Source organism: Elephantulus edwardii, unplaced genomic scaffold (assembly GCF_000299155.1).
Source record: "Elephantulus edwardii isolate Elephantulus edwardi_28Jun2011 unplaced genomic scaffold, EleEdw1.0 scaffold00082, whole genome shotgun sequence".
Taxonomy (NCBI): domain Eukaryota; kingdom Metazoa; phylum Chordata; class Mammalia; order Macroscelidea; family Macroscelididae; genus Elephantulus; species Elephantulus edwardii.
The window spans coordinates 9524307-9533696 of record NW_006399832.1 but is presented as its reverse complement, the minus strand read 5'-3'; positions in this window follow the sequence as shown (position 1 = coordinate 9533696).

Genomic DNA, 9390 nt, shown 5'->3' with positions numbered 1-9390 from the left:
TGTGACGGCTTATCCACAAAAGGGTTAGAATCTACCATTTTTCAAGGATTGTGGAGCTCCCTCTCATATATTGTTTACACATGTTGTCAGAAGGGGCCAGTTCTTAGAGAAAGACATTGTCCTTGGAAACGTGGAGGACCAGCAAAAGAGAGAAAGTCCCTCAACTAGGTGGATTGGCACAGTCATAGCTGCAATGGGCTCAAGTAGTTAGCGATGATGAGGATGGCACAGGATAGAACACAGTTCAGATCTGTTGCTGACCAGGTCACCATGAGCTATAGTCAACTCGATGATACGTAACAACAGACTCCAAAATAACCCCCACAATCATAATAAATATCACATAAATCTAAACACTAATATGTGGTGTTCACAGACACATTTCAAAGTTAGAGTGCTTGATGCCAAGTGTAGTTACTGGAGAGGCACACTGGCAGAGCCACTTTCTCTGCTCAAGGTGCGAACTACTTTGCTAGTGGTGTGCTGTTAAACAAAAGCTGAACGGTACTTACACTTACTAGTTTTGTCATGCCAAATCCTCTTTGGATTTCTGTTGCCTAGTGGAACAGGAAACATTGTAGACCTTCTGCAAAGATGAAGTGGCATAAAATAAACTGTTAAAAAAGCAGGCAATACCTGTAATTGGAAAGCTTCTAAATTATTCAAGAAATCATTATGCAGTCATTGTTTGTTGTTGTTGATTGCCATCGAATTGATGTTGACTCACAGCCACTGTATGAATAAAAGACCTAATGCCGTTTCATAGCTATCATTGTTTCTCCAAGTTCATAGAGTTTCCAGAAGCATGTGGTTTAGGAAGTGGATGCCACTCCTGCTTCCAAACCTGTTTTACAGCTTGGAGCTCCACCACTGTCCACAGTGGGAAAGCATTCTGGTATTTGATATCCCCATGGCACAAGGTTTCAGTATCATAGCAAACCCAGGTTACCTCATACAGCACATTGACAAAGAGTGATGTGCAAAGTGGAAGAATGTTCCTCCAGATATAACAGCACTGGTCTTATTTAGCAGTGGTTAAGTGATGTCGAGTCGAATATGACTCAGAGTAAGCTTTGCACAAAAGACCTGAACTCCATCCTATCATTAACATAATTTCTGTACATTTAGAAGAGAGTTTGTAGTCATAGGCTTTTAAAATTATTTTTGTAAAGATTTGGTTTGGATGTAGGAACATGCGAGTTTTCAAGGTTGTAAAAACAGTGCAGGATACATGAGGGTAACACAAGGGGAAGAGTCGCCATCCACATCCCCAAACGAATATTTCTGAGGCTAGACATGCTCCCATACTCCAGCACCAGTTTATACACATTCACATTCTAGCACCAATCATCTCTCCCAAGGTTCTCTGTTCTGCTCTTGGGTCTCCTAATCTGCTTCAATAGCCACACAGAACTCAGAGAGTACTCATTATGATGGAATTCATTAGAGGAGTAATAGGTTACAATTCAGTTAGGACAGCTTCTCAGCTGTGTTCACAGGCCCTCTGAATTTTAGCCTTTGGCTTAGGATCAGGGTTACAGAGCTCTTTTTAAGAAAATATGGCATCTCTCATCAGCCCTACAGTAAACCTGGGCAAAGGCCCTTGGCATCAATGCCAATCCAGTTGTCTTATATTGGTCTCTGGTTCTCCACCAACTCTGCTGCTGCTGCTGCTACTACTGGTGATGGCCTCAGACTCTGTCTTGTAGGAGTTTCTAGGCCAGAAGGACACACTGCACTTTCAACTTCTTTCTTGATGGTAGTGAGAGTATCTTCCCCCCACCCCTCAGAAGCTGCTCAGTTTAAGTCGGTGGGATGAAAAAATTAACAAGGGACCAAACCCCTTATTAATAGTCTACACATTCTATTGCATGTTCCCAAATCAAAAGTGCTATTTACCTCATTCATATAATTAACTCTGGTGGCCTAGTGTAAGAAGCGGTGCTGCATTCCCAAACACAGTTCAAATCCACCAGGTGCTCTGTGAGAGGATAGGGAATCTCCTCCTGGGTTCTTTACGGTCTCTGAAAATCTGCTGGAGGATCAGGTATGAGAAAGCTCCCAATTTGATAGCACAGAACAGCCCAGTCATGCAGCAAAAGCCACAGCCAATGTTTTAGGAAAGACATTTGGTACAGCCAGCCTTCTTGTTGTGTACGGCAGAGTAGAAACCGACCCATAACTGACCCTCCGGCGGGTTTTCAGAGGCAGTTAATTGCACTGGAGAAGATTGCCTGTCACAGAGCAGCTGGTGGCCTCGAACCACGTGCTTTCGGGATTTCAGCACAGCTTCTGGCCACCAGAGCTCCCTACAATCAACCTATTGCACTACAAACGTTGTGGGTCTATTTGTTTTGTATGTTTTGTTTTACTGTGGGAACATAATTTACAAAATAGGGCTTGGTGATCTCCTTTACGGCTCTGCTGTTCTAGAATTCAGAACACTTGCAACAGGGCTCTTTTACCACTAGGTGTTGCTATTGACAACATAAAAGCGAAATGAAAGCAAGGGATTTTACATTACCGAACTACTTGGGGGTGGGAGTATACCATTAAATGGAAGCATAGAAATGTGAAAAATGTGAAAGTACTTTTGTAGATAAGTACTGTAAAAATCCCAAGAAGTAACTGAGGTATGTACTCATTCTGCCTTGGAAGAAGCGCAGTGCAGTTTAACGCTCCCTAGAAGTGAAGGTGGTGAGATGGCAGGTAATACACTTTGGCCATGTTATCAGAGGGAGGAATTCCTGCGGAAGAACATCATGTCTGCTCAAGCTGGGGTTCGGTCGGTGAAAAAGAGGAAGACCCTCAGGGAGATATATTGACTCTGTGGCTGCAAACCTAGAAGCACCTGTGAAGATGGTCCAGAGGTGGCCAGTGCTTCCTTCTGTTTGTTGTCCGTGTTGTTGTAAACCATCCAGTCAGAACTGACCCATAGCTGACCCTTTAATGGGTTTTCAGAGGCCGTTAGTCGCATGGGAGAGTTTGTCCATCTTTCTCCCACAGAAAAGCTAGTGGACTCGAACCCTATCTTTAGGTTGGCAGTGCAATTCCTACCAGTAAGCTACCACAGCTCACGTAGGGTTGTCCATACGGTTACAGAATTGTAACCTACTTGAAAGGGCTTAGCAACAACATATACACATTAAAATAACCCATGGTAATGAGCACAATGTTAAGTACAGCCTTCATCTTCTGGTGTCTTAATGCGTTACATGGTGCACTCCAACCCAAAGACCAGGGGTTAGACTCCATCATTTGTTCTGTGGGTGAAAGATGGGCAGTCTCCTCCTGGAATGACGTATAGCTGCAGAACCCCAATGGAGACTCACAGTGCATCAGGAGCTTTTTTTTTTTTTAAATTATTAATGTTAATGAAAGTTTACAGAGACTTAGGATTTCCATCCATTCATTGTTGTACTTTTCTTCCTACTCACCCCTCCCTCCAAATTCACTCTTCTGTTTGAAAAGTAAATGAAAAATTCTTTCATTGTTATACAATCCCTCCCCCGCCCCCAAATCCACTCCCATAACTATGCAGCCTTCGTTTTGAAAAGTAAACGAAAAATTTTTTCATTATTATAAAATCCCTCCCCTCAAGTCTACTCCACTATGTAGCCTTTGTTCTGGACTCCTGTCATGACAATAATACCTAATCATATATCCCTTTTAAACAGTTATCTCCCTCATCCGTTTGAATGCAGTATACATTATTTATCCCATCTTTCTCAGTCTTCCCTCAACCGTGATGTCAGTTCCGTTTTACAACAGTGGCACTATGCAATATTTGCTCTTTTGTGACTGAGATATTTCACTCAGCATAATGTCCTCCAGGGTCACCCATTTTGTATAACATTTCATGAATTTCTTGTTTTTCAATGCAGCATAGTATTGTACTGTGTGAATATACCAGAGCTTCTCTATCCATTGTTTGTTGATGGGCACTTGGGTTGTTTCCAGCTCTTTGCTATTGTGAACAAAGCATCAGGAAACATGGGTGTGCATATATCTGCTTGGGTGGTAGTTTTGGTTTCTTTAGGGTATAGTCCCAATAGTGGAATTGCTAGGTCAAAGGATATTTCTACTTGCAACTCTTTGAGAAAGCGCCATACAGCCTTCCATAGTGGTTGCACCAGCATTAGGAGCCCTTTAAAAAAAAATTCTCCTAGAATAATTTGCTGGTCAGACAGCATAAGAAAAGAATCAGGAGGGTTAGAATTGAGAAGGATTTTATTTGTCTGTATAATTTCCAAATCTTTGACTACTTCCTGTAGAGCTAAAAACATGATTGACAACATAACTCAGAGCACACATAGACACAAGTAACACATATAATAGATGTAGACATTGCTGTTATGTGCTGTCGAGTCACCTGCAACTCATAGTGACCCTATGTAGACATACATAGTTGAAATAAAATATCCTTACTATAGCCAATGCATTTTTAAAGAAAATACTTTTTTATTCTCTGGTGGCCTAGTGGCAAGAGGTTGTGCTGCAATCCCAAAGGCACGCAGTTCCAGGCCACCAGCTGCTGGCTCGGTGGGAGAAGAATGGGCAATCTCTTCCTGTGCTATTAAACTGCCTCTGAAAACCCACCAGAGAGTCAACTATGGGTCGATTCCAATCCTACGGTACACAACAACAACAACATTCTTTAAAAAAGAAACAAAAAAAAAAAGCACAGGGTTGAAACCACCAGCTGCTTCACGGGAGAAAGATGGGAATCTTTCTAGGAGATTGATTAACTCTGAAAACCCACTTGGAGGGTCATCTATAAGTCCGTTCTGACTTGCTGGTACATAACACATAATAAAAAAAAAATATACTGGTTATAAACAACTACAAAAATTTTTTCACTTACCTACTACTTTTTCTTTCTACTGTTTCCACACAGGAAACTCACAAGTGCAGTGACTTGCACACACAGTAAAGCCAAGACTAAAGGCTTTTAATGACTCTGGTGGTTTTTGTTTTTGGAAGGCTGTACTAGTAATGTCTCAGTTGTCTCAGAAACAAAACCCAAAACCTCCTTGTTAGAATGGACTCAGGGGAGCTTTGGTGGCCTAGTGGCAAGAAGCTGCACTGCAATCCCAGAGGCACACGGTTCGAATCCATCCGATGCTCTGCCGGGGAAGGGGGGACAATCTCCTCCTGTACCAGTCAGATTCGATTTGACAGTACACGCACACAAAAATAATAAATAAAAAAAAAATTAAAAACAACAACAACAACAAAAAAGAATGGACTCATGGCTGACCCTATGTGAGTCATGACTTTCCGTGGCTTCTATAAGTTGTGACATAGAATCTGTTGCATAAGAATCTATGCCTAGCTGACCCTCCAGTGGGCTTTCAGGGGTGATACTGGGCGAGGAGGAAATTGACAATCTTCTTTCCGTGGGATGGCTTGCCTTAAGTTGACAGCAAAGCTCCTTACTCACTAGGCCACCAGAGAGAGTTATCTAGTGCTGCTGTAACAGAAATATCAAAATTGGCTGACTTTTAATTTTCTCCAGTTTAAGAGCCCAGGGGTTCAGCGTTAGGACACTGGCTTTAGGGGATGGCTCTGTTTGCTCTGGGGGGTGATCTTTGTCTGTTTTCACTGTCTGTTCCCTAGGCCCTTGGTGATCTTTATATGGCCATCTATCTTCCTTCATCCCTCTTAGCAGAATGCCTAATCTGTTCATTTTACATCTCAAAGGTGACTGACTGAAAACATAGCCTATCACCCTCATTAAAAGAATGAAAATCCTATTCACAAATAGGATTGCATTGGGAAGTATAAGGCTTAGAACATGCAACTGACACTCTGGGGAGACACAAGTCATTCTCTACACTAAGCAAAACTCAGACAGCATCCTTGGCATAGCCATTCCCTTCTGCCCTCTTCATTCTAAAGCCTGTGGCCAGTATACAGTGGCGAAAAAGGATATGTCAAAGTGTATAAATGTCAGTTACATGCCTTAATAATTTTAAGAATACAGAGCCTTTCTAAAATGTAAATGTGATTACCATTCCTTGTGATTCTCTTCAACTGCTCTTTGTGGGTTTCGTGGCCAAATCCACACTCTCTAGTGTTCCAAAAAGTTTTCAGTATTGCAAAAAGCTTTTTCTTTTTCTGGTTCTGATCTAGTCTTACTGGTGAGCTTCATTCTTCAGCACTGTTAACCTTCAAGGCTTAGCTTCTATTTTCTACCTGCCTTAATGAGACCTCTCCAGAGTGCTGAGGAGCAAAGATAGTAGACTGGAGACTAAGGTGCACCTGATACAGGCCATGGTCTTTGCAATCACTTGCTATGCATCAGAGATCTGGACAATGACTAAGGATGATAGAAGGAGAATTGATGCCTTTAAACTGTGGTGCTGTAGTATTGAATATACCATGAACTGTGAGGAAAGCAAACAGATTCATCCTTCAGAGGGTGAGACCAGGCTGCTCCTTGGAGGCAAAGATTCTGACGCATCGTCTGACATACTTTGGACATGTTGCAAGAAGGGACCAGTCCTTGGAGAGGGGCGTCATGCTTGGGAGGGTGGAGGGACAGTGCAGTAGAGGAAGACCCTTGATGAGATGGATTGATTCAGTGACTGGAGTAATGGGATTAGATGTGTCAGGGACAATGAGATTAGCACAGGGTAGAGCAGGGTTTAGGGCTGTTACACATACACTATGAGTCACAGATGACTCGACAGCACATAACAACAACGTTCTATTTTTTAAGATTCCACCCGTATCCTCTTCTGTGAAGCCGGCCTTGGTGTACACCTTCCACAGCTCTGCCCCAGCATTCATCTATTGTCAGGCCCTGCTCTCCTTCTTGACTGCCTTCTCCACTTTTGTACTGAGGTGCTTCCAAGTCGAGTATGACTCACAGCGACCCTATGAACAACCGGTCTAAGCCCTGTCCTATCCTTGCCGTCCTCACCATTTCTAACACACGTGACCCGTTGAGGCAGTCACTGTCAATCCATCTTGTTGAGGACCTTCCTCTCTTATGCTGATTTCAAACACAATGTCCCTCTCCAAGGAACAGCTTCTCCTAGCTACATGCCCAAAGTCTGTAAGAGGAAGCTTTGCTATCCTCGCCTCCAAGGAGCATTCTAACTGCACTTTCTCTAAACCTATGTCTGTTCTTTTGGCAATCCATGGGATAGTCAGTATTCTTCTCTAACACTACAGCTCAAAGGCATCAATTCTTCTTCTGCCATCCTTATACACTGTCTGACTTTCAGATGGACTGACTCAGGCAGACATACGAGTCTTCAAACTGACATCGCTCCTTACTAATCTGGAGAGGCCCCTGACTGCAGACTTGCCCAGTGCATTATGTTTCTTGATCCCCTGACTGCTAGCACGAAGGTTGTTGATTGTGTGTCCACGTAAGATGAAATAATTTAAAGCTTCAATCTTTTCTCCATCTCTCATGATGTTGCATATTTGCCCAGTGGTGAGGATTTTTGTGTTCTTGATGCTGAGATGCAATCCACATTGAAGGCTGTAGTCTTTTTCAGAAGGCAGTATTTTTATGAGCCAATGTGATCTTTTGGTTTGGTATACCCAGGACTATCACAGAGCTCAAACACAAAAGGAATGCAATCAATATTTGCTTTAGTGACTCTGCATATTCTTGCTCTCAAAATTTTAATGCTGAAAAAATCCATTAGACTTTCAGCTCTGAAACTTCATAAGAGCTGGTTTTACAAAGCACTTCTCCATGTCCTAGTAATCTGAAATTATGAAAGTAAAATTATTATATGTCAATATTAGAAGGAATGGATGTGAAAGCCCAGTTTCAATTTCCTTTTTCCCTTCAGTTTTAATAAACTCCTGTCTCATTGTGGAGGTTAGGATTTTATTTTTCAGCCCCAAACTCATAAGTTAGTACTTACACATCAGCACTTCCCTGGTCCCTCAGAGAACCCCAACATCTGGAGGCCACAGATCTAGAACCCCAGTCAAATACAACTCTTAGCGACCCTGTGAACAAAAGATCTGAAACTCTTTTATCCTGCGCCTTCCTCACACTTCCTGACACACAGGAGCCCGCTGAAGCAGTGACCGTGTCAACCCACTTGGTTGAGGGTCTTCCTCTCCTCACCAACCCTCCACCCTTCCCAGCATAATGTTCTTCTCCAAGGAATAGCCCCTCTTTGCAATATGCTCAAATTATGTGAGGCGAACCTTCATCATTCTTGCCTCCAAAGAGCACTTAGGTATGTTATCAGAAGAGACTAGTTTGGGGCAAAGGATATTATGTTAGGAAAAGTAGAGGATCAGCAAAGGAGAAAAAGACCCTCAGTAAGATAAACTGATACAGTGTCTGCAATAACAGGCTTAAGCACAATGGAGATTGTGAGGACCACACAGGATCGGGCAAGAGCTGGTTTGACCTGTTGTATATAAGGTTGCTATGAATTGGTGACAACTCAGTGGCACCCTCCTCCCCTTAATAACCTTGTTAGGTAAGTATGAGAGATGTTGTTGGCTTTATTTCATAGTTAAGGTAAAGGAGTAGAAAAGATATACTGGCTAAAGTCACACAGATAGCAAGAGGTCAAATTCCATCAGCTGAACAACCCACCATCCATATTTCTAGATTTCTCCACATTTTACAATCTCAAGAAGCAGTGGACCTCAAAAGTTGGCAGTTGAACTTTCCCATTTTATAAATGAGGAAATAGAGGATAAAGGAAGGGAAGGGGTGTTTTGCAAGGTCACACAAAAACTGTAGTTCCAGGAGATTTGTAGCAGCTCTTATAAGTTGATTCTGAGAAGAAAGTAGGAAGGCAAAATCCTTAGGTCACAGAGGGGGAAAAAAAAACCCCAATAAAATAAATTTTTTACATTTAAAAATATTTAAAAAATCTTTTATTGTAATTTAAGTTAAAGTTTAAAGAACAAATTAGTTTTCCAGTTAATAATTCATATCCATGAAGTCTCAGGACATTGATTACAATCCCCGTATTGTAGCAGCATCCCTCCCCTTTCCTCCCAGTGCTTCCTATTTCCATTCTTCCTTCGGTCTTGTCTCTTCTTGCATTCCAAGTTTATTCTCAGGCAAATGCTGTTCTTCTGTGGTTGACTATGCGAAGAAGCAAGAGCCCTGCTCTGGTAGAGTTTTTCTGGTCTCTGAGATGTGGCGACTGACACTCAGGCGGGTCCCTCAGTCGAAAAGACTAATGATCTTTTATTTTCTTCACCCCTCTTTGCTCCAAATGGGTAGAAACCCGTAGTTGCACTATAGGTGGCTGGCTGCTCTTAAACTTTTAAAAATCCTAGTCTCAATGTTTCATAACTTTTGGGATTATAATCTATTCTATTTACATGATTACATTTTTTAAAAAATTTATTTATTTTTCATTTCAATGAACATCTACAGAGATTTTG